The sequence below is a fragment of the Hetaerina americana genome, unplaced genomic scaffold (assembly GCF_022747635.1).
Source record: "Hetaerina americana unplaced genomic scaffold, ioHetAmer1.1.p SCAF_4, whole genome shotgun sequence".
Lineage (NCBI taxonomy): Eukaryota > Metazoa > Arthropoda > Insecta > Odonata > Calopterygidae > Hetaerina > Hetaerina americana.
Window position 1 is genome coordinate 95,806,548 of NW_027286985.1, and position 27,280 is coordinate 95,833,827.

Sequence of the window (27,280 nt, forward strand, 5' to 3'; positions counted from 1 at the left end):
TGTGTGCACTCCGTAAGAACCTACCAGCCATCATCGCTTTAGAAATACCCAACCTATTCACGACCTCCTGACTCTTGAGTGAGTCGATTGGAGTTTCCAGATCCTCAGACGCCACATGGTTTGTATAAAAAGTATCGGGAAAAGTGTCGTCAAAATTAATGTACTTCAGATGTTGCTACGAATGCCTCAAATTTCTTCAATCAGTATATCATCCCTTGAGCGTCGACACACGTTTCTTCAGCGGCTTTTTCGCAACTTGAAGGCTTTCTGATAGGAGGAGAATTCCAGAAGGTCCATAACGGTATGCGGTAAATCTTCTTTGACGGTACTTAGGGTCTCATGGTGGTGCCCTTTGAGGAAGGGTTTCACTTTTGGGAATAGGAAATAGTCTGCTGGTGCCAAGAAGGGACTGAAAGGGGGTCGGAGAATCCGTTGCCATGACGTTGCAGAAGGCCTTGGTAATCCATGAAGACCGGGAGGGCGAGTTTAGCGTAGATCTTTCGCATCGCCAAATTTACAATTAAAATGATGTGTACTGTCATCTTGTCAATATGAATACAATCATGCGAACACTTAAACGACGGCCTGCATTGAGTACTTAACACACGTCAAGAAAAAATATAATCGATATTTTTATATAAACCATGTATACTTGAAGCTAAGGAGAAAGGCGTCTTCTCACACACTATGCACCAGTTCCACAAGCTGTTCTCGTTAAAATTCCCTAGCATTGCCTACGGCACAGCCAGCCGCCAATCGCCGGTACATCTCGCCCGGAGAACCCCGTTATGGACTACACAAGCGCTGGTACGACTCCAACTCCAGCACTTTCAGTGTCTGGCTAGTGTCTGGCCACCTGCCGCCTGTTGGCCCAGCCCTTCCTTCCTTGGAGGAAACCCTGGCGCGTCGCATTACGCTGACTGCAGCCCCCTGAGACGGTCTTCACCTCTGGCGCGTTGCCACCGATCCTGCTCCATGCAAACTGCTATCAAGTATTCCTGCTAATGGTCTTGCTCGGGGATCCCTCGCCCTTGGGCTGAATCAATCCCAATTTCATCCAGCTCTCAGGTCCTGAAACACACCCACAGGAGTACTCTCTCTGTCTGGCGTATTCTAGAAAGAAATTCTGGAGTACTCCTAGAACAGCGGTCGACGTGTGCATTGGGGTCACATTTGCTTCCCAACGCTGCCTGATGACGTGTCGCCTGATCCATGATGTCTACCCGAGGACGGAGCTTCAAGTGCGCCCAACCTTTAGATTCCAAGAGACCTTGCTTCTCATACGCGCCATCACGGTCGATTCCCTACTCGTAAATATTGATAGAGTGCAGTGATTTTTTCAACTCTGAATGTATCCCCATCATCAGGGCTCTGGGGTGTGTTTTGCGATCGGATAATATTCTCTTGTGTACGCGTTCGAGAGAGCGGTATTACGTCAAGCGGGTTACAGCAGGAAATGGATGCTCCCCCCTCCTTCTACGCGACCTCGTTTCAAATCGGGACCCTCGAGAACACTCCGAGGGCTGTAGAAGAGACTTGAAGCAGTGTGAAGTGCAAGAGAGAGAGAGAGACCACGAGTATGCATCTCGAAGGAGGAGGCTCCCGCGAGGATAATTCCCCGTTCGCGGCACAAGAAGGTCGCCATGGAAACGGCGAATTGATGGAACTGCAATTCCGTGGCTTTGGCCCACTCCACCGAATGATTCGCCGCTGAAGGCTCAAGTCTGCGAGGGATAAGCAGGCGCACTCATGTCTACTCTCGAAATGCATCAATGATGAAACAGCATCAGAAATTAACTGCTTCCAATGAGACATTGTCTTTGGTGAATGCTTTCGGAAGATAATCAAGGTAAAGGACCCCTTAACGGAGAGGGAATACTGAGGAGTATGCTATATTATTGAATTAGATGTCCTCTCCTGAAATTCCATTGCACCACCTCATTGCCATCTCATTAAAATTCCACATCCATTCGGAATTAGGATGATTAATGAAGATTGTAACCCCCCCGGACAAGGTTTGTATAAAAAGTATCGGAAATAATTTTTCGCTGACGTGCATTGAGTGAAGAGCGGAATTCAGAACGTCGATTAAGTGTGCGAATGATCGCAGATCATATATTGGCAGTGGTAAGATGACAGTGCACACACTATTATCACTGAATATTTTTACGATGTGCAAGATCTGCGCTGAACTCGTCCCGAACGTCCTTGGACGGACGACCAAGAGCAGAGTCGAGTTTCTGCTTGCGAAGAACTTCTGCAACGATATCCCAACGATTCCCCAACCCCCTTCCAGTCCAGACTTGGCACCAGCAGACTATTTCTTATTTCCCAAAAGTGAAATTTTCCCTATCTCAAAGTATACTACCTCATGAACATATGTCAAGCCGTCAAAGAAGCTTGCACGCGTACCCTTAAGTACCATCCGAAATCCTCCTACCAGGGAGCCTTTGAGTCATGGAAAAGTCGCTAGCAAAATGTGTCGGCGCTTAAGGGAAGTCATTTGAAGAATTTTGAGGCACTACAGAAATATCTTAAATAAATATATCTTTCCGAAATTTTTACACAAACTAGGTAGACATGAAACTAATCTCAAAATCCTCAGTAACAACATTTTTTATTGAGCACCATTAGTCGGTGGCTGTCTACCCATTTAATTATTTGACAGCCCAGCGACCATCTAGTTAGGATCATTGAAGTCTTAACGGCATCCATGCCTTCCAAATTGGTTTCTTAAGCCACTATGGCGAAAAATTATCAAATACAAAGAAAGCGCTATTAAAAAAACAATTATTGTTCTCGGAGTCGCAGCCATCTTATTAACTTGTCTTTCAATTTCTATTCACAGGTTGTATCCAGGAAGGCAAACGCTGATGGGTGCCCTAAATCGCTGCTGCCCCCAGGCACGACGGTGAGTGCGAGAACTGTTGTAAAACGTGCTCTTTTGGGGGGGGGGGGGTATTTCATGCTTTCTCTATTCCCACTTGCTCCATTAATGCTCGAGAAATTAATGCATCTGTGACACTTTATTCCTAATTAATAGATCTATTTTTGAGTAATGAATGTACTCCCGTGTGAAAATTGAAAGAATATATAACTCAAAAGTATTCCATGTGAGCTTCAACAGCTGATAAAAAACACCCATAGCTTATGAAGCTGTGATTTCAGTGATTATAAAAATGGACCATTTGATCGCGAATGTGCATCCAGAGATTTATTTTTTACATAAATCCTTTAAGCCATATTGGATTTAGTTGATAAGTTACACAGAACCACTTACTTATGTCCCGTTATCGTGTCATTCTCTCTCGCTGAATGTAGAAATTAGTCCTGGTAAATAGGCGGCCATTCTACTACCATCACCCCCGCACACACTTCACACACCCCGCCCTTTCACTTGGGCCCTGAAATTTGATTATGACGAGATTCCTTTCACGATCCTTAACACTCGAATGCTCGAATTAATTATTATTTTCCCCTGTTGGGTCGGCATATACATATATGTATATGCATATATAAATACTATATATGTATGTATTTATGCATATAACCGCTTCAGCATTTTTCATCACCTATTCCACGGTCCGCTGTGTGTTTTCCCAAGGAATTTCCGCTAAGCAAAAATGGTTTTGGCCAATGTTTCGCCAGTTCTAGGTGCCCTGGTCTCCTATTATTCCTCCTTGGCACTGTAGCCTGGTCTCATTGACCTCCTTTCCCCAAAAACCCCCTTCCGTTTCCCCGACTCCGTAGAGACATCTATATTATCCTCCGAGTCTTCACGTAAATACGAGTATATTAGCGAGTGTCCTGTTGGAAGTTTAAGCCAAGAGATATCATCTACGTAATAAAACCGGTGCTACCGTGTTAATAATAATGTTTTTAATTTTACAAAATTTATCGTATCCCTTATTCTCTAGAGATTTAGATGAAATATGGGTTGGTTAGGGGAACGACAATCAGTACTGAGCATATGCAAATGCGCTGTTTTGAAATTTTGGAGCAAAGGAAGTGATGAGCAAGACATATATAATACAATACATAGAGGGATCAAGATTAACCAGGGAAATCAAGTTAATTATTCGCGGGGAGTCCTAACACTATGCTTTTTATGGGGAAATTGATAGTAGTCTGTATTTTGTGGTGAGACTGTGGAGTCTCTTCTACCACCGAACCCCTATCAAGAAGAAGATATCAGAATAATATGTGAATCCGCCTGGAAGAAACTCGGCTTTATTAGATGGGGGGTGGCAAAATGCAATGGGATAGCTAAAGACATGTGTTATTTCGCTATAGTTAGGTCACATTTGAAATACGCCGTAGGTGTTTGGTATTGTCGGGAGTAATCTTTTCCAAACGTATTCAACAAATTTCAGAGCAAATCCGCCAGATTTGTCAAAAATCGTAACGATAAGAAGAAGAGTGTGACAGGTCTTTTAGTGGACTTAGGCTGGGAGCCGTTTGAGATGACAAAGAAAACAAGCGAGACTTACGGCTTTTGGCAAGGTTCAGAGCAAACGAGTTCAACAATGGCGCAAAAGTTCACCTCTATCACAGTCTTCAACATCTCGTCGGCAACCAAAATTCTCAGAATCCACATTCCTGTTTCCTTGTGATTTCTCCCAACAATCCCCACTTCTACCCTTGCCGCGAACTTACTCATTTGTTTCCTTTCTGTCCACTTAACTTTCTCCACGCCCACATTACAAAAGCCTCCATTCTACGCATATTATCCGGCTTTAGTGACCATGTTCCCGCGCCGCACATAACCACGTCCCATGTCAAACTTTTAATTACCCTTTTCTTAACATCCTTATTCAACGTCCCTGTCATCAACTCCCTCCTCTTTGTGAAAGCTTCTTTGCCTAATGCAATTTTTTTCTAATATCTCAACTACTATGACCATTTTGATCCAAAATACTTCCGAAATACGAAAACTGTTGAACAATCAACTTTTTTGCCTCCCTATTTTCATGTTAAGCTAAGCTTTTGTCTTCCTGGAAAATTGCATAGCCTTTGTTTTTTTTTTATATTAATTCTCATCCCGTAGCTATCTCACTAAATTTCCAATTCACTCCTCAATGCTCTGGACCCCTTGGCAAACTAACAAGTCAAATCTTAATCGATAATCAGCAAACCTAACCGATTTTATATATTCCCCGCTGACTTTCATTCCTACCTCCAGTTCTTCCCATGCCTCTTTAATCATTCCCTTGACATATACGTTGAGCAGCACAAAGAATAATGGGCAACCCTGCCTTACTTCTCTTCCCTACACTACTCATCCGGACTATCCGTCCCCCACTCGCACCTGAGCAGTCTGAGATCCATACAGGTTGCGAAATTGCCTCATATCCCTCTAATCTATTCCTATCTTCTGCTAGGTAAATATTAGATTTTCCCAATTATCTCTTTCAATAGCTTTTTTCGAAAACCATGAAACAGGCATTATGATTTTATTCATACATTATGATTTTATTCTATATTCCTCTCTGCTAGTGCTATCATACCCCCAACGGCATAATGCGTGCCTCTCCCCTTCCTGATCCCAAACTGTTAATCCCCTATGTCATCATTTACCATACTCTCCATTCTCTTTGTTGATAATCCTGATATCCAAGCTTGCTGCGCGTGAAACCTATGATTCTCACTCATGGCTGCGTTTCCCTTTATGAAATAGGAGCTAACTTGGATCTGACTAAATCTTCCTGCCAAATTCCTCCCTCATACAGGTATACTGCGAATTAGTCCATAAAAACTTTAACCTCCAACTTTTCCTTTACTTTGTCAGCCAGCCATGGAGTGTAACGATTGCTGAAGACATTGAAAAGCAATGCGATAAGTAAGATATGAGAATAAATTTTTAAAAAACAAATGTTATACCATTTCTGAGAATGATAAAAGCTATGTTAAATATTATAATATGAACTCATTGACTAGTTGGAACAGCGTACGTATCTCAGATGTATTTCTGATCAAGATGGGATCCAATATTGTAGGGATATTGAAAGAAGGAGTGCGTTAGTCAATGCAGCTTTCGCACAGAGGGGAATTATTTACTTTGAGTAAGGGTGTTAAGTAATGGCTCCTCAAAACTTGATATGGAGTGCAGCTACATATACGTACGGCGCGGAAACATGGGCACTAAGGAAAGATAATATGCATTCCCTGGACTCTTTTGAAATGTGTGTGTTAAGAAGGATGGAGAAGGTGAATTGGATATAAATAAAAATATATGAGAAAGTTTAGGGTATGGTGGGGAAGGAGAGATTGTACCTAGGAAAACTTTAAGGTAGATGGATGCAGAGCAATGAAGATTGGCAATGGGGTATTGAAGAATGTGATAGTGGGGAAATGTTAGGCAATCGAGGATGTAGGGATAGAAATAGGATAGGGATGTTGGACGGAATGAATTGAGGAAAAACTATACGGAGATGAAAAGGGGCTGCTAAATGTAATGTTGGATGTCAGGTGTGTTTTGCTAGAAGATGCATCGCATTTTTGTGCCGTTCAATTGTGTGCCATGCCCATGCAAAACCTGCCTTAAACGGTAGATTAATATTACGAAGCTAACACTCATCATATGCTCGGGAAATGAGCAGGACGGCTTGCAAATATGTCGCTGGATAAATTATATTTTTAAACAGTAGCGACTAGAGACCAATAATCGAAATGTGGTAAATGCATGACTTGGTAGCATTCATTGATAAACCACTCTTTCATATGGACTGTCACTGGAATTCGTTTGCGCAGATTAGAAATAACCCCAATGTACCCACACCAAGTAGCCATTTGCCGAATAATAAGAAAATCTGGTCCATTTTTAAAAACCAATAAAGCTTCGAAAATAAATCCGGAGGAATACACGTAATGGGACCATATTTTGGGGAATCCCCTTTTCTTGGCCAGGTCGCGTGGTGGCGAACGAAATATATTTTCGTTTCAAATTCAAGCACATTAAAAGTCAATATTTAATTTGACATCATTTGTCAAAGCATAACACTTATTACATCTTAATAAATACTCCGCAATTCATCAAAAAGGTGTGTGACTGGGGGTTTTAGAACCAAGTGGGATGAAAAGGGTATGAGGGAGAGAATGAGATATTAAAGGGGACAAAGAAAGGTAAAGAATATTCATTAAAGTATTCAAAAACTGCGTACGACTTCACATGCACGCCAGGAGGAAACCTATTACTACACAAGCGTTAATTTCACCCACTGTAAAATTCTATGGTATGCAAAAAGTGAGAAAATGAACCACAAACACTTATACGATACTAATACGATATTTAAATGATTATGATTCTGCTAAAAGGTTTCTCATTTGATCACATTCACCTGGAAATGGCAGGCCTCTCTCCCAGGAGAGAGTTGTTATCATTTTAGCAAGTCAAATATTAAATATTGTGTGCCCGCGAATACTTTCGAGATTAGCGCCGTAGGAGTACGAGCGATAGAAAACGTCCCCCCTCCTTGGAAATCCGCGAGAGACACACATCTGTGACCCTCATATTTTGCCGCCTCGGGAATTTCATTACTATGACCACTCCCAGGTTGACCTTTGACCCCTACGCCCCCTCTTCGCCTCGGGAGCTTAACGAGGTGGAAATGTTAGCCAGGGGTGAGGATGCGGGTTTACGGCGTCGCTCCCATCAAAGGAGCGAGCGGGGAGTGGTCGCAGAAGAGGATGCGGAGGGGGGGAGAGACCCACCCTGTCCTCTTGCTCAGAAGTACTTCTTTCGTTGGTGGCTAGAATCTTAAAATTGGTCAATCGGGGGGGGGTGCTGCGAGGAATGGGAAGGGAGTTTCTCTGCACTGATATTAATAATGAATTCCAAGAATATCGATCAAGGATCTGGGTTTTATCACTGATGCTGCTCCAATCTAGAGCGCCAAAAGAAAAGTCACCACCAATTATTTTGATGCTCCTAATACCCTGGCCATTTTCTTCCAAAATATTTCCGAGATACATAAACCGTTCTACCTACTCTATAGTTTTTGCCCTCCTATTTTATTGTCTAGCTTAGCCTTTGTCTTTCTGGAAAATCGCATAACCTTTGCTATATTTATGTTGATTCTCATCCCATATCTTCTTTTCCAATTTTCAATTCATTCAGCAATGTTTTCAAGCCCTTGGCTGACTGAGGAACTAAACATTGGTCATCAGAATACCTAACTGATTTTATAAATTGCCCACCGAATTCTATTCCTATCTCCAGTTCTTCCCATGCCTCTTCAATCATTTCCTCTACATACAGGTTGAATAGCAACGGTGATAATGGGCAACCCTGCCTTACACCTCTTCCAAACACTGCCCATCCGGACTACCCGTTCCCCACTCGCACCCGAGCAGTCAGAGACATGTACAGGTTGCGGATTAGCCTCCTTTCCCTCCAATCTATTCCTATTTTCTGCAACATACTCATTAGTTTTTCCCAATTCACTCTAACAAACGCCTTTTCGAAATCTAAGAAAAAGGCAAATACGTCCTAGTTGCATTCTATATTCCTCTTGATTAGTATCTCACTACGGTAATGGCATCGCGCGTGCCTCTTGCCCCTTTACGCGTGCCCCTGTTAAAACCCTATCTGATTATCCCCTAAGTAATCGTATGCCTTGCTCTCCATACTCTAACTGATGATCCTAAAGACAACTTTAGCTGCATGGGAAATCATACTTATTGTTCTGCAGCCCTCAAATGATGCAGCATTTATTTCTTTCGGAAAAGGAACCAGCACTGATCTCGCAAAATGTTTCGGCCAGATTCCTTCCCTATAGATGCTACGAGTTATTCCATTTGAACTCTTCCTCCGACAATTTCCTAAACCTTTTAGTCGTTTCGCAGGAATGTTGTCTACCCCCACAGCTTTATTTCGTCTATCTCCCTTAACACCTTTTCTGTCACTCTGTATGTATGCCTAGACCTAAGCTATCTCATCAACATCATATCTTGTTTCTATGTCGTGGCTTGCTGGTCTAAGTTTTTTACCACATAGTTCTTCCATCTCTCTGGGATCTATTCTGGTTCAATCAGGACTTTACCCGACTTATCTCTGAAGGTTAATTCCGATTTTCCCTTGATAATTCCCCATAATGTTTTAACCTTCATGAGTAACGCATCAATTTCACCCTTTCTCTGCAAACTTTCAATATCCTGGCACTGTGGCTCTAACTACGCTTCTTTTGCCTTATTTTTTACCCGTCTCAATTGATTTTTTTACTCATTGTTCTTCTTTTTAGATCTGTATTTACATTCTTCCATTTCCTTCTATCATATATCTTCCTAATCATTTCAATTGTAACCCATGGTTTCTGTCCTTTTCTAATAAACAGTTCCTATAGTTTCTTTAGCTGTTTTCGATTTATTTGACGTACATGAAGATACGAGATAGCGCTAGCGAGCAAAAACACAGAACAATACATACAAAAGAAACTCACAAGTATTCAAAGTTTTCGGTGGCCAAACCAACTTTCTCAGGTGACAGAAGGAACTGAGGAAAAGGTTTTAATAAAAGAGGGCAAGGACGCTGGACAGGAGGGAAGAGTTTTGGAAATGTGGAATTGATATGGAAGGTTTTGGGAGCGGAAGGGGCATGAAAATATCTGGTGAGTTGGGTAGTCAGTGTCTGATTAATACCTGGCTCATTCCAGAAAGCAAGAAACCAGATGTACGCCTGATCTATCATTTTGAGTTTGAGTTGAGAGTGGGAGGGATATTAGAATGGAAACATAGCATTTATCAAAGGGAGTGTAATACTCGGAGGTGTGTTTTGGGATTGGGAGCATCCTAATCAGGGAATAAATCTTGCATGAGGCACGGTAGTTATTAATTTTAATGTTTAGGGGTGTAGTGCACTATCCAATATACTTAGAAGGTAGGGTACAGTTAGTACTTCAGAGGGTAAACAACATTGCTGGAGGTGCACGAGCATTAGGGAATTAGTGCGAAAAAGTTAAAAAGCGGGTTTAACAGAGACAGATTTCTGGTTTTGAAAATGAGACAATTTTTCATCTAGTTTTATTGCAGGGAATTACAGTGGCTTTGGATCGGGGTAGGTATTTAATGAGCTTATTGTTTGATTTGAGGAGATCTGATAATTTAGCGGGGCGTTTGAAAGTAATCGAAGGGTATTTGGGGAAACGTTGGTGGTGGACTTGTGGTTCTTGAGGATAGGGTAGATGTTTTTAGGATGGATTTCTGAGACTCTAAGCCAGGGAAGTATATGGTATAAATTGAAAGAAGGTAGGTTTCTGCGGTGGAGGAAAATTTGGGAGTATAAGCATGTCTTAGGATTCATTTGTTTAGGAGGGATTCAGGATAACTTCATTGGAGGAAGGAATGGCGGAGGTTTGAGAGGAATTTATAAAGGGAGTCAGGATGATTGCACATTCTGTGTCCTCGTATGGAAAGGGAATAAGAAATAGAGCGGTTGGTGTGATATGGGTGGAAACTCTTTGTTTGTTGGTCGGTTTTACATGTACGGAAGTGTGGAATGTTTTACCTATTAATAGTATGTTTACATCTAGGAATGTGATCTCTTCCAGATATATATATATATATATATATATATATATATATATATATATATTATTATTATTAGGTAATCTACCGGTTAAGGTAGGTTTTTGGATGGACGTAACTACTAATCAAATAATTTGTGGCCCCTAGCAAAACACAACATCCTACTCTACATCAGGTCCCTCTTCAGCTCTGAGTACTTTCTTCCTCCCTTCATCCCGTCCAACATCCCTATCCTGTTCCTTCCCTTTCCTCGTTTGCCTAACATTCTCCCCTCAATTATAGTCTTCAACATCCCGCTGCCGGCCAATACCCCCTTCAGCCACTTTTCCTGCCTCCATAGGATTGCTCCCAACAAACCCCTCTCTTCGCCCACCATACCAAGTACTTCCTCGTTTGTTTTCTTCTCTGTCCATTACACCTTCTCCATTCTTCTCCACACCCACATTTCAAAAGCCTCCAGTCTAGGTCTAGATTAACATGATAGACTATACAGATATATATACTATATATATATATATATATATATATATATATATATATATACATATATACTGCGAGAAGTAAAAGAGAAAAGCCGCCTTTGCGCAAAGATGTAACTAAATTTGATGAAAATTCAGGGCACAATTGAGCTGAGCCGGGGTGTATTTCGTATTTTCCCGAGGGCAGTTAATTTGCTGAACCCAAACTGAAAGCACTTCTGCCTTCGATCTTTTGGGAAACTTTGCCAAGGTTAAGCAGGTAACGAAATTCAATTAGTGCCAACAAACCTTCAGTCGTTGAACTCTTCTGCTAATGGGTGACGGTAACACGACCAGAATAACTCCAGCAAAGAAACAGCACTACCGGAATATTTTTCCTTTGTTAAAATATAACTTACATCACCTAAAACAAAACGTGCCAACAGTACAAGAGAATTTAGGTAAATAAAATCGCATTTCTTGAGACAACATCGTAAAACTGTTTCATGATTGACCACCAAAGGCACATTTTCTCATGAAATTGATATTTTCATATAAAAGAACTGACCAAAAGTCTACACATGAATCATTTCTATCAATTAAATATGTAAAACGTTCACACTTTGTTCCAATAGTTTTGCGAGATGATAATATGTAATCCAAGTGCCGTGATGTAGAATCCTAAATCGGGAATATAATATAATTAATAAGTCTTATTTTCGTAGAATCCAAGATTACTATGACGAGAAGTTTTGCGATCGACAGTGGCAGAACAACTGACAGCGAATGAAGAAGAGGTCGCCAGTTATAATCCCATTTCAACAAGAGAGTTATAATAGGAAGGGATTTCAATCTTCCCTCCATAGACTGGAACTGTTGCAGTTTTTTGGCAGGAGATAAGGACAAGGAGTCATGCGAGTCACTTCTTCGTCCCATCGCATTCGTTAAACAAGATAGTACTCACACCTACCAGAGGAAATAATGTACTTGATCAATTAGCGACACATTTATCGGAAGACGTCCTAAACGTACCAACACTCTACATATCTATTATATTAAAAAGTGACAGGATGGAACCTATATGGTACAATGCCGAAGCACATAAACTTAAAACACCAGAGGGCATTGTATACGGAAATGAGGAGAGCCCGCTAGGAATATTTTACAAATGCACTAAATGAAATGATTGAATACTTTAAAAGAGGTAAGCGTTAATGAAATTAAGAATACAAAGTAACTTTCCACTGTTCTTTATTAGCGTACAACCGGTTTCAACGCTCAAGCGTCGTCATCAGGTACAAAATAAATCCGTCGCAGTTCACTTATAGGTAAGCGTTAGCAAGGAAAGCATGTCGCAATACCCTAACAGAATTTAAAAATAAAAGATAAGGTGGATATTTGAATGACAACCCGAAATCATTTTGATTATACGTGTTGGCAGGTTCAGGGCAACAAGTCGGTAGTGTTGTCCCTAAATAGCAACAGACATAAACTTACCGCCTGTTTAGAAAAAGCAGAATACTAAACCACTCTTTTCACATAATATTTTTGCATGAAAGTTGCTTCTTACGTGGTGGCTAACTTTTTCGGTTGCATCTTTGAAATAATATCTGTACATATGTCAATGCAATGGTTGTGCATGAATGTTTGGTGACCTCACTCCCTCCCGCCAGACGCCCTTGCAGCGACCTGACGAGTATTATGTAGACGAAGATTAATTATAGAATCATTGTTCATCAACACAGAACTTTGGTTGATATCTAGTGAATTTTACAGTCACCATGAGCACACGCTGGTAAAGCAGTAGTTATCTTATATTTGGCCTTGATAGACTTCTTTGCAAGATCAAGGTCACTAGGGGTCCTTCAGAAAAATCGGGATTACATAAGCTCTAGTATGAAGGATCTAAGGTTTTCCCGGCGTATGGTATTCAAGAAGTTCTCTCGGGTTTCCCACCGGGTCAGGTTGCAGTACACCGACGTTTCGAAGGCTGACTCTGCCATCGTCTTCAGGGTGAAGTGTTCTCTGCCATCGACTTCACCCTGAAGACGATGGCAGAGTCAGTCTTCGAAACGTCGGTGTACTGCAACCTGGCCCGGTGGGAAACCCGAGAGAACTTCTTGAAGCTCTAGTATGATTGTGACGCCATAAACAGAGGACGATCGGACGGAGAAACTCAAGTGAGAGCCAAAGAAAATACGCGCGCCTTCTTGGATGAACAGCCCTGACTTGATGGAGCGTATGATGGGCCGGGGGCGTTGGAGTGACTTTCCGTTAATTTCTCTCCACTTGGAGCTAAAAGGGCGCACGTCTCTGCGGTCCAGAGGAGATAGAGGATACACACGTATGTATGGGCCAAGGCATGGAAACTCAATGATTGACGTCATACAGCCTTATCACTCTCCTATCCTCAATACCCTACCCCCACTTGCCGTTCCCCCACCGCCGCCCCTCTCACACCAACACCACCCCGCCCTGATTTTCACCCATCTCCGCCCCGATATACACCTGCAAGGAACTTCGACATGATGCCGTTTGTAGGTGATGATAGGTTTACGGGAGAAATTAGATACAATCATTTTATTCAATTCGTCTATGAATATTAATAACGTTTATTATTTCAATTTTGTGATAGAGTAATGTCACATGGAAAATGCTATGACTTTCAATGGGTGCATTGGCACGTTAATGGCGATAGTGATGGTAGGGTGATAAGGTAATGGCTTCCCAACCCGAGGACCCGGGTTTTAATCCCGGTAGTGGCCGGATTTTTCAGTGGTATCCCAATCCCTATTTGAGGAGCTATGTGGAGAACACTTTAAATGAATGCGCTTAAATGAATAAGTCAGATGGGATGTTAAATAGCGTGTGAGTTCTTGGCGCCTTTCGGTACCGAGGACGCTAATCCGGACGCCGGGTTTCTCTCCACCCTTATCCAATTCCCTAAACTTCGTACCCCTGCCAGATTACCCGCCTATCCCTTCTGGCGCAAATTACCTCTGCTGTCGCTCGCCTCCCCTAATTACTACTTCTAGTAAACGTATTTAGACGAGAGGGAAGTATTGGCTTCTTTAAATTCCCAAGATTAATTATCATATAGGAAATTACTTCCAATATTTGAAATATATACTTGGAAAATACCTCCGTAGTAATCCCTACCTGTCCTGAACGTGTGCGTAGGCAAAGGAGGGGAGATACTGTTGACAAAAAAAAGAGTGACGAAGGATTTTATCGCCTCAAGACCTGGGGGAGGTCCCCACCCATTACCCAAACGTAGAAGGGTTGAAACGGTGGGTGGGGGACGATGGAGTACAAGGCGGCGGACGCGAGGGGATCCCATCCCATCCTGCCCTCCCCCCGGGCGAAAGGAAGGCAATTTCCTCCCTCTCAATGCCGAGAGAGATTCTCTGTCGGCTCCAATTTGCATCCAGTCTTTCATTCGGCTCAGTCCCCACCCCCTGTCCCCCTCCCCAAGGGGATCATCCCCCCTCAATTGTGTGTCGCCTCCCCACACCACCCCACGTCAACACGCGCACCCTTAAGTAATCAAGACCACCCCTCCCCCACCTCCAATCTCCTCTTTCATTCTCCTATTCTCTACTCTACTCCTTATTCCTTTATTAATCACAAGGACAAGGAATTTATGCACCAACAAGTCCGAAATACGAGAGGCAATAACCCAAGACGTCTGACGCCGGGAACTGACTAGTAGATACGTGAGAAGGGGAATATATTTTACATTCCATATTGTATACAGGGGATGTTGTCGTATGAATAATCGAGCTTCGTAATTGGCTTGTGCTTTTAAATATATTTATTAATGAGTTTCATGATAATAACCAATAAAGGTAAATCTTTTATAGTTTAGGGTGATAAAAATAGAATGGTGTCAATCATTTCGAAAGACTTGAGCTAATAGTTACTTTTTGACGTCATCTAGAATCCACAAAAATACCCCGTGATCCACAAAAAGGTGTGTGGCAGGAGTGCAAGTACCCAGGTAGAAAATGTAAGGGATGATGGAGTAGAAGGGTGTTTAAAGTGTTAATAAAAGAGAAAAAATCATTAGAATCCCTGAAATGATGTGCATAAAAGGGCAAACCCATGCATATATTAGTGGAAATCTTAAGTTAAAACAAGTGTTAATTTACCTACTAGAAGAGTTCTTGGTTATATGAGAAATTAGGGAATACATTTGCACTACAGTCATGTATCGATAGACCATCAGCAAACCGAGCCAGTTCATGCAGAACTAAAAAACAAAGAGAGGGCTGTTCTATTAATCCACGTCCATGCAACTTAAGATCTCCAACCCCTGCCGTCACAGGGAAAAAATGTGGAACTCCGCCGTTGGCAGCGGACTGCGTGAGGCTTCAACCCACGCAGAGAGGGTCGAGGAATTGAATGGGGAGCTAGAAAACACAACAAAAATGGATAGGGAATGTTGCAACGGAGACTAATGCAGTCTCCGTCCCCATTACATGACAGTCCCATTAAGTCGTGCAAAAAAAGGATTTCCCAACAAAATACGCGAAATTAGTTTAAAATGCATGCTTATACGTAAAATTAATTATTTTATTTAAAAATATTTATTCCTTGGTAAATGTGGGTGGCAGAAGTATTCTTGTTAACTAAAATTGAACGGTTTCCGTGGGAAGAATAATTCCTTCAGTCTGCTAGTCCCGGCGCCTATTTTTAGAATTCTATATTGATGATCCAATTGATCCATATACGTCGGAATACGATTAATTGACGGTACCTCGATTAAAAAACAAACCATTCTTGATTTATTTCACACAGTAAACAACCTAGCGTTAAATAGTATGTATCAAATTAATTCCCAAACCAACTCTAGATGCATTCCTGGGACGGTTTTTGGAGTTTCACGCCAATCTTAAGGGAATCGGGCCGCCACCCACTTGAGGCATCTTAACTACCCGAATGAGCCTTTAAAGACACATTCCACACCCCGAATTATTTTTTCGTTCTGGTTTTCCAGCTCTGCATTGCCGGTCCCTGTCATGGTTGGTGGAGGCCTATCGTAAAAGTGATCGCGGCTCATTTTTATTTCCTCCTTTTTCGCATCCCAAAGAATTTTTATGATGGGTAAAATTCGCACTTGTATGGAAATACGTTTTCCGCCAGCTTTGATAAGGGTTTGTGCGCGTTTTCGGGATTTTAAGCCAATTTTTTCCCTTTTCCGAGCTCTGACGTATAAATACTCTTCCTCTCCTTTATCCCTTACCGTTTTCGCTTTTTGCTTTCATACCCTACCACTCACCTTTTTGGAGGATCGCGGGGTATTTATGTAGACGCAGTTGAGCACTTTTTCTGTCGGTTTCAACACACAACACACACGTTCTAAATAGGGCCTTGCGAGAGCATGGCAGCAAAGTTTCTCGACCTTATACTCACTCCTGCCAATAATGTGTCTAATAGATCCCTTTATTTTCTCACATCACTGGTAATTTTTTGTTAAAACCGGCCTCAAGTTAAGGCGTAAGAGGTAGTTACCAATATGTATTTACTACTTCTAGGTCAACTGCAGCAAGATTTTAGACAGTACCGGCGGACCTCTTGAAGAAATTTACCGGAACATTTATCATGGTTTAGTGTTAATCTCCATTCTGTACGACAAAAGGTGCTCTGCGATATCTTTTTGTTATTCTACCGGTTAAGATAAGTTTCCAATTGACACAGCCTATGCAATTTCTCCTTACCAGAAACGCAAACTGAAATTGGGCACTAGAGTAAGTCCCCCTCTAATTCCTCATATTTCTTTCATCCCTTAAATCCATCCAACATTCCCTTCCCATCCTTTACCTTACCCGTATCCCCAACGTATCGTACAAATGGAATTCAAGACAAAACCAAGATCGCCTATAAAGAGTATTTCTATCGCCCTTGGAAGTATTTCTTAAAAATTGTAGGTGGAGGAATTGAGACTCACGTTCCTTTCAAAGCTAAATGCGGTAATAAGGAACCGAAATGGTGCAACGGAGAAGTCAAAGCGGCGTTGAGAAATAACTTAAAGGTTTGTATAAAAATATTGGCAACAATTTTTCCTGGCGTATGCGTGAAATGCTGAATTCAGACCGTTGATTAAGTGTGCGTATGATTGCAGATTGTATTGATATTGATAATATGACAGTACAATTCATTACCACTGAAAATTGGGCGAGCCAAAAGATCTGCACTAAGCTCGTCCCAAAGACCTTGACGGACGACAAAGAGCCGAGTCGAGTGTCTGCTTTCGAAGACCTTCAGCTACGACATCACGACGATTCCCCAGCCCCTTTACAGTTCCGACTTGGCCACAGCAGGGCATTTCCTATTCCCAAAAGTGGAATACTCATAAAGGACGCCACCATGGGACCCTAATTGCCGCCAAAGATGCTTGCACGCGTACCTTTAAGGACCTTTTGGAATCCGCCTACCAGGGAGCCTTCGAGCCGTGGAAAAGTCGCTGGCAAAAGTGTGTCAACGTTCAAGGAATTACTTTGAAGGCGAAGTCAGATTTATAGAAGAGTAATGACGTAGTATTTATGGACACATCTAAAGATGAACTAAGAGAATGTCGTGGTTAAACAATAAGCATCACGCATAAAGCCCTGTAAACCTTTAAAACTAAAAAATTATGCGAATACCTTAACTAAAATCTAGAGTTATTCCGTTCCTATGTTAGCGAATCATAGGTTTTAACTTCTAACTGTACATTCTTTGACAGCGAATTTATTCCGATCAAAGTATAAAACGTAAAAATTGTGAACAATATTTTCCGGTGCGTCTACAATAAAGATAAAGACGCACCACACGACCTTCGACGACCAATTGGGGAACACATGAGCGATAAAAGCAGTGACTAAGAAAGAAATAGAACATCAGCCCGATTGTATCAAAGCCTGAAAAGCACCAGATCCGGAGAAAGTACCTGCTAGAATATTAAAGGAATTAGGTGAAGATTTTTTCCCCGTTTTAGAAAGAATTTTACCTCTATAATTAATCGTCTCCAGAAATTAATCTCCGTTCTCCTTTCATCCCACCTTGCGAAGCCTCAAAACATCTTTGTTTCCTTTTTTCATATCTCGCTTTATATTCTCTGATTTTCCTGCACCCAACGTCGTCATAATATTCCAATTCCATAGTCTGAATAATTCTGTCCTCTTCTGCGCTACTACTGTCGTTTTCGCTTGTCGAGTACTTCGTGATATGATGACCGCGGAATTCTTGCCTTTCCCGCTGCCGGGCACGACACGTGGCCGATTGGACCGGGTCCCGCAGTTGTCAGAACTCATTTTCTCTATACTGTCCATTATAAAAAATCTTGGGATTAATAATTGAGGTAATTTCTCAATTCCTTCCCCAACAGTGTTTTTAACGTGACTACCTGTATATTACACAATGGCCGCTCCATTGGGGTCATATGCCTTTACAGCCGCCTCACTGAGGAACAGACGCTGCGCGAACTACCTCTAGTTAGGCTCCTAACCTTCGACCTCTCTGCCATGGGTGACCTTACTTTGAGCAATTATCATTGCTCCCGTTAGCACAGTTCTAGAAGTCATCAGAACGCACAAGTTCTTCCACCACATCAAGGTTTTTGTCCATGGGGGTTGGCCATTCTGTACACCATTTCAAAATGCAATCGAGATCCCTTGCTATAATTATTCTATTCTATCCACCAATAATTTACCGATAAACCACCGTGTATTCCGAGAACATTTTGATCTTATTATTTACCTCCTAGTTTTAATCGTTAACAGCAATCAAAAAGATCAAAGGTTCGATTTCAGATCCCTGAAGGACACCAAAGTTCACTTTAATGCTCTCGTAAGTAGATTCGTTAATTAACTCCCTCTGTTCCCGTCTGACGGGAAGTCTTCCACTCAATTTACTTATTTATCTATTAAAACCCAGTCTTATTTATGCCGGCGAGCTTTAAATCATAAATTAGTTTAACATTTATTCTTGCCAAATATCTTTTGAAAATTCAAAAACATCGTATCAATTTTCCATCCACTCTCTTCCGTTGAAAGTAAGTCATCTGTGAATAGTTCTGATTGAGTCTTGCTTGAGCGGGCTTTTCTAATTTCGTGATGATCGTTGCTTAAAATGTAAATTCTGCTGAGATACCTCATTATCGAACTGATAAAAATATGTACGAAACTTTCGCAAAAAATCAAAGTGATGGAAATGATATATACTAGAACCCTCCCTGCCACCACTTTTAAAAATAGCTGTTAAATGCGCGAATTTGCAATCCATATGGACCTTGCACTCTGTGGGGCATTTGTCAAATATTACTACGAGATACTGGACGATATTAGAAGCTTGTTGTTTTATAACCATAGCTGGTGCATTTTTAGGACGAAGGGATTTGTTGAGTTTAATTTCTTTCAACAATGTAATAATTCCTTATTCGTCCTCGGTTTCATTTCGGTATGTAGAATATCTGGGAAATCCTCGATGGCAACATCGTATGTGAAAACATTTTGGGATAATATTTGGAGAGAATTGGCTTTTGTCTCTTTATAAGTGTAAATGTCATCGTTACAACTACTTGAGCAGTTTATGGTTCGCTCACCTATCTATTTCCCAGACAGAATACTTTAGGGTCTCCGTAAAAGTACACATTTACTGGTTTACGTAAAAGTACACTTATACTACCTTGATCAAAACGTTCCCGGAATAACCACCGTGTGGCGCTCCCATCGTTCCGATTTGAGTTCTGTTTTTTTTGTTAAATTGGTACATCTGTTGTTGATATTCCCTTTAAATCTTAGTGTCATAACTTGACATTTGCAAAAGTTACGGTCGGTTTTCGGTATGTCCATCAGTGCTTCCTGCGATTTTTCCATTACTTCCTCTCGGCTGCTAAAACGCGTTCCCCGTAATGGTTTTTTAACTCGATTGAACAGAAAGAAGTCACAGGGAGCCAAATCAGGTGAATTCGGTGGCTGTTGGATGGTATTTGTTGCATTTTTCGTCAAAAAATTACGAATAATGATAGCACTGTGCGACGGTGCGTTATCATGGTGCAAAATCCACGAGTTTTCTGCCCACATTTCTGGTCTCTTTCGGCGAATTGCATCACGCAAACGTCTCATAACGCCCAAATAATACTCTTTGTTTACTGTCTGGCCTTCTGGCAAAAATTCATGATGCACTACACCGTTGTAATCCATGAAAACCGTCAGCATTGCCTTCTTTTTTGACTGAAAACGACGTGGTTTTTTTGGTCTCGGCTCATTTGGTGAACGCCATTCACTTGCCTGATGTCTGGATTGCGTGTCGTACTCATAAACCCACGTCTCGTCTCCATTAATGATCCTTTTGATGAATGTGGGATCGGATTCAGCCTCGCAAATCATGTCTTTTGCGACGTCAACACGGTCTCTTTTTTGCATGAAATTGAGGTCTTTCGGCACCAACTTTGCTGCTACACGACGGAAACCCAAATCATTAACCACAATGTCTTGGGCGGATCCATAGGCAATGTTCAAGTCCTCCGCTATTTCTCTGATGGTTAATTTGCGGTTATTGACCAACATTTCTTTTACTTTATCAATTTTTTCACCGACTTTCGATGTCGATGGTCTGCCACAGCGTTCATCATCTTCGATTGACTCACGACCACTTCTGAACCGCTCGTGCCACTGGTAAACGACCGTTTTTTTTAGAGAATCGTTGCCGAAACACTTTTCCAACATTTCCAACGTCCGTGCGCCACTAAATCCGTTTTTTACGCAAAATTGAATACATGTTTGTTGTTGCAAATTTAAATCCATTTCTGCAATTGTAAAAAATCGCCAACACACACAGAGATAGATGTACTCTTGGCTACGTAACTTTTGCAAATGTCAAGTTATGACACTAAGATTTAAAGGGAATATCAACAACAGATGTACCAATTTAACAAAAAAAACAGAACTCAAATCGGAACGATGGGAGCGCCACACGGTGGTTATTCCGGGAACTTTTTGATCAAGGTAGTATTACTTTACTTTTAAATGCATCAAGGCATTGCGTAATTGTTTTCAGTTTCAGTTTTAGAAACTCAATAATAATTACAGTTATATCTCGGTTTGGGGACATCGTATAACTCTCTTTACTTGGGGACATCGCTGCTCTAAATATATGGAGTGAAAACTTTTATCACTGTCGATTGCTGGGGAAACTCAATCATCTTCATATAAATATGAACCCTAGCACCGAAAACCTCGACGATCAAAATTGAGTAATGGTGACTATAGTGGTGTTTAAATGTTCGTCTTTTATGAGTTCCGAACCCTCGTAATGAAAGTGTTTCAGCCTGTGAATTAGTTCAGGGATTTTAATTTAGTTAAAATTATATTTTGGTCCATCCTTGATTACCACGTCCATCAAAGCCCGCGTTTATAGGAGGCCTTCATTCATTTCCAGTCGTTCATCTGAACAGTTTATTTGGAAATGACCGAAGAAGGCGTCCACGTGCGGGGGCGAGTCACACCGCTACCGCACCCCCCTCCCGCCTACGCCACCATCAACTCCCTCTACGCCCACCGTGCCTCAGCCATCTCCCCCTCGCCCGGACAACGATGATTGCGTGGCGTGTTGGAAGGGGGAGGAGTCCCTCCCATTGTTGATTACGGAATGCAAACATGCGACCGCTAAGGGACTCGAGGGAGAGAGATATGGAGGGGATCGCAATAATGTCGCCCCATAATCGGCTCAAAATTGAATTTTGTCCGAATTGCCAATCGGGAAGTAATAAAAGAGAAATTTATGCCCGCGTGTAATACACTCGAGTGTTTGGAATGTGGGGGTGGGAAAAAAGGGAGAAGGAGGTGTAGGAAACAGAGGTTTGGGGTGGCAATGCGCAGAGGGTGGGGAGGATATCGATATGGTTCAACTTGGCTCAAAAATGAGGCCTCCACTCCCCAGATTTAGAACGCGAAGAACAGTTCCTCGAATCCACGAGGAGGACGCAGGGGTGAATGAAAAACACGCCCACTTGGCCAATTGAAAGGGATATTGAGACAGAAAAGAGCGCTGGAGGATATTGAATCCTGTTATGGAGGAACTCCACCACGCCTTCCATGAAGTGTATATATCAGGAGAATATGAGTCCGCCTTAAAGAAACTCGGCTTCATCAGACGGGCGGTGAGGAAATGTAATATGATAGTTAAAGATAGGTGATATTTGGCTTTATTTAGTCAACATTTAGAATTTGCTCAAAGTGTTTGGGATCCTTGGAAGAAATCGTTGCCAAAAGAATTAGACAAAGTCTCGAAAAAATCCGCCAGATTCGTCAAAAATTGTTACGATAAAAAGACTTGTGTAACGGGCCTTTTAGAGGAATTAGGCTGGGAGCCGCTTGGGGTGTGAAGAGAACAAGCGAGACTTGGACTCTAAGCAAGGTTCAGAACAAACTAGTTTATCAATTTCACACTGGAAATCATTATTCCCACCCTATTCAGTTAGATTAGACTACAAAAATAAAATAAGGGAGATAGACTCCTGTACAGATAGATACAAATATTTATTCTTTCCTCAGACAGCCATAAATCATTACAGCAACAAAATCGAAGTCAATTTTGATACGAGTGGTGACTAAATTAAACGCTGCATAGACCTTATATGCTTTCCTAGGTTCATATACTTAAGTACATTAGTTTCATGCATATGTAAAGGTATTTCTGGGATACAGGGTTCGTCCGGAAAATAAGTGTACTGAGCTCAGGAAAAAAAAATTATTACACTTTTACATATCTTAAGCTAACATTCCTCAAAATAGGACCCTTGTGAGTCGATACACTTGTTCCAGCGGCGTTCCCATTCCTGGAACGCTCCCGCGAAGGCATCATCGGGAACCTCTCGAAGACACGTCGTCACGGCCTCTTTGACGGCGTCCAAAGTCCCGTATCGCGTTCCTTTCAAACTCCTCTTTATCTTCGGGAACAGAAAGAAGTCCGGTGGTGCCAAGTCCGGGCTGTAGGGCGGGTGCGGCAGCGTTGCCACGCCGTGCTTGGCCAAGAAGTCCGACACGACAAGCGCGGTGTGAGACGGCGCATTGTCGTGATGCAGCCGCCGGATGTTTTTGATCGCTGGCCGGACGCGGGCGACTCGTTTTCGAAGCCTGTCGAGTACTTGGACGTAAAATGCAGCATTTACAATTTGTCGTTCAGGTACAAATTCGTAGTGGACGACTCCCCTTTTGTCAAAAAAGACAATGAGCATCGCCTTGATCCGAGATTTGCTCATGCGAGCTTTCTTTTGACGGGGTGATGATGGGGTGTGCCACTCCGCACTTTGTCTCTTCGACTCCGGGTCGTACTCAAAGATCCACGTCTCGTCACCCGAAACAACATTCTCTAAAAAATGTGGATCATTTTTGCAATGATCCGCAAGTTGTGTCGCGATTTCCAAACGATTGAGTCTTTGATCATCACTGAGCACTTTCGTCACCAACTTTGCACAAATTTTTCGCATCTGTAATTGGTGCCTAATAATCTCGTGCACTATTGTTTTTGGCACATTACACTGCTCTGCTATCATCCGAACACTAAGACGACGATCAGAGTTCAGTACATCGCGAACTTTTCGCACATTTTCGTCGGTGAGTATCGTTGATGGGCGTCCATGCCGTGGTTCGTCGTCGACCTCTTCTCTGCCCTCCACGAACATCTTGTGCCGCCGAAAGATCATGTTTCTGGACATGGCTGACTCCCCGTAAGCCTGGTTAATCATACCGACAGTTTCGGTAGACGATTTCCCAAGCTTTACCGCACATTTGATGGAATAACGCTGCTCCAAAAACTTCGGCATCGCGTTCCGTGACGTGGGTCGAGCGTGGAGGTTCGCGTGCCCAACAGAGCTCCTCACTACACCACAGCTCAGAGCCGACTGCCTTTTTCAGCGTCGCTTGCCAACATACCCCCCTCCAATCGCAGCCCGTCAGAGCGGTGCTGGGCGCGCCTGGAGCGGCGGAAAAAATCAGTACACTTATTTTCCGGACGAACCCTGTATGTATCTTGTATTTCCAAGTGCGTCAGTTAAAATACGATTTTTATGAGTATATACATCTGTTTGTGTGTTCTTAAGCAAGTTTTTTGTTGGTTTCACATTTAGTTAGACGCTATTTTACTGGTCGTGTCCTAGAACCCGCCGCAAAACCACCATGTGGCTGCGTGCGAAGAACTGTGAGGATACATAAATATTTAATGTTTTTGTGTCCATAAATCTAAGTCCCCACTAGTTTTACTTCTGAGTGTGATTTCTTCAAGAAGAGCATGATCTCTTTACATCTACATCCCGAGGAGTCATTTGTCCTCACATGAGCTGCAATTATTAGCTTGGAAAAGTCATCTCAACGACAGTCACCTGGGAAATGTCGCCACCAGGGATACACCAAGGAGACAAAAATTTTTAATTCACATCCGGGATGTACACAAATGCACTTAACAATGCGCTGCAATGAAATTATACCTTCGCCTGATCGAAGTGTCAAAACAGGACAATGCAAAGTCGCAGGAGACTTATGAAAAGCCTGATCCCATAAGCTTAGCTACAAAATAGTTTTAAATGTTTAAAGAGGGGAGACAATAAATTTTAAAGGAAAAAGAACCCGGAGATTCAGCCACCGCAGATACGGAAATAAGCATCAATATCACTAAAATCTAAGAGGCTTGAGCCTTACGGTCTCCTAAAATAATAAGTCGAAAGAAAATGTCCTATGACCGTAATAAATTAGCACCACTCGTCCAAAAGGGAAACGATAAATTGCTGTGATGGTTTGTGAGAGAATGAATTCCGTCGCAGCGACCAACCATAACCTCTCAACCAAAGTACCCTTCTGTAGAGGTTTCTGGGAATGTTACTTCCTAGCCTATATAAAATCTACCGGCAAACTAATTAAAATTGTGATTTTTAGACGCACTGTTGGCTGGAGCAAATATAAGGTAAATAAACTTTGTTACCAGGCTCTTGTCAGACCTCATTCAGAACATGCATGTAGTGTATGGGTTCCAACTAAAAAAGGTCTCATTCGAGATATTGAGAAGGTTGAACGCAGGGCAGCCTCTTAAAAGCTGTCACAACCAAACGATAAGCGTTGTCACTTTTCTTTTGGTCGAAACAGTTCATATTGAATCAATTCTCTGTTTATGGCTATATTAAGCGCTTTTTCATCTAGCAACTCTTTGATTCTGCTTTTCATTTCCAGGTTGACACTCATCACCCACTTCCTCACCACGATGGATATGAATATTTTCACGAAAACACTTGTTGATATATTTCTAGGTAAGTTTCACATTTTATTTTTTAATATTCTCTTATTATTTAAGCACATTGGAATATCATATTATTCAATGTCCTCAATATGATTATTTTCTGTGGTATTCGATTTTAATATTGAATGAACGCACCTACGTTTGCGAAGCAATGAAAATAAGATAGTGGAGACCGTAAACTTGATTGGCACTAGGTTTATAAAGAAGGGAGGTAAAACAAAGTTACAAGTTAGGGGAAAGATAAGAAAAACACACTTGGTCACTAGGGTTTGTTTGGGAAGCAGTTACCTGCGTATAACTCAATCAAACACCTGAAGATGCCACGCAGTGGTGAAACCATGGTCGTCTGAATAAAGTGTAAATGTGGAATTGCTGTGTTTTCTTTCTTTCTATACGATGGAAAAATTCCACAGAGTAACGGCTAAAACAGTCTCTTACAAACACAAAGAGGCAAAATTATTAAAAAATAAAACAAACTTACAGCCATTCGATCACTAAGGTGTGTTAAGAAATAATCGAGTGGTTGTAAGTTTTCTTTATCTTTTAATGAGTTTTTACGTGTGATTGAGGTATACGTGGGGCACTGTTTCCCAAACACACCCAAGTTGTGTTCCCTCTTTACAAAATAACTCCAGCTATTTTAAAAATAACCCAGACGAAAGCTAATTATAAATCTGTTTATTAAATAACATCCAATAACAGTATTACTCAATAGCAGGATATATTCAAATCATATGGGATCAGTGTTATAAAAATGGGTCTATTTAAAATGTACGCCGGATATCGACAAAATATTTACACTACCAGTGCTAATCATCCACTTTACGTCGGCGATCATATCTATTTTGTTATGAAACCGTGCCAGGAAAAACGACACGTTAACTCTATTCGTTCTATTATCTATCTTCCTGATTTTCCGTACGTGGTCTGATCTAACCTAGTAATCCGGGGTTTGTAATATGTCCTCAACATCAACAAGGGCCTGACTCAAATTTACGCAATAAATTCAATCTGAATTTTAACCTACGGTTAGCTAGTCAATCTAATACTATTTTAGAGCAAGTCAGGTGGAATGGCATCTTACAGTCAGTGTTTATAGTCCAAGCTCTAACCGCTCCCGCACGAGATATATAGTCATCATTTCCAATCGGATAGCATTCGAGAATCACTGTTATAAATATGGGAATATATCCAGAAGCAGTCAATTAGATAATAAGCAACGAATGAAGAGAGCATCTTTAATAAAACAATGACAGCAGGAAGACAGGGACTCCGATGCTGGAAATATGTGTATAACGAGCTATTTTTACCCAACTTATGCTCAACAAATACACTCACTTTCTTTCTCTCAAAGACTATTCCGGAGGGCGTGTTTCCATTTCAGTAATGCAATTCCCATTTCCCACCGATTCCAAATATTTTAGAGTTTATATTTTTTTCTGAACGAAATAATCTTTGAAATTTGAGATGTCTCCAAGATAGTATATTAAATAACAACAGAAAATCTGAATGAGATATTTCCTCTCGTCGTCTTCATTACCGAGGGATCGAAGAAGAATCACAAAACTCTCTAGTTATTAAGGTATAAATGCGATGATTCAAGCTGAGCTTGTAGCTCTGCTTCGCGTGATTTTACTTGTGCCTTCTAATTCAGGCATGTACGAGTTACGAACACGTCATACATCCGCCCAGTCAATTCCCATATTTCTCATTGCTTCCATTAACCTTTCCTATTATACCCTGTACAATCGATCATGCAATAGCTCCAATGTATATTTCTAGTATTTAGTTTGGTTATTTTTTATTTTATATCACCGGTAGATGGCTCGATTGACCTATGAATCAAGAGTCTCCTATTAGCCTTTTTGACATCCCTCGAATCAATGGCGTGGGGAAAAATTAGGTGAGGAAGGACACTTATGCCCCGAGTTCACGCAACTGATTGCCAAGTGGCATAATGGTTTATGGAAATAATGTCGTGCGCTTTCGCACGCCGCACCATCTTCACCTCCGAACTCTTCCTCTCACCG

General features: G+C 41.6%; 1 long non-coding RNA gene across 1 annotated transcript in view; it reads left to right on the top strand.

The window, feature by feature from the left end:
• The first annotated feature begins 2,845 nt into the window (after window positions 1-2,845).
• LOC139691810 (uncharacterized) overlaps window positions 2,846-27,280 on the top strand; it is a 68,630-nt gene continuing 44,195 nt past the window's right edge. Inside the window, exons 1-2 of the long non-coding RNA XR_011701692.1 lie at window positions 2,846-2,911; window positions 25,184-25,260. This is a non-coding gene — a long non-coding RNA (uncharacterized lncRNA). The remainder of the gene's footprint in view (window positions 2,912-25,183; window positions 25,261-27,280) is intronic.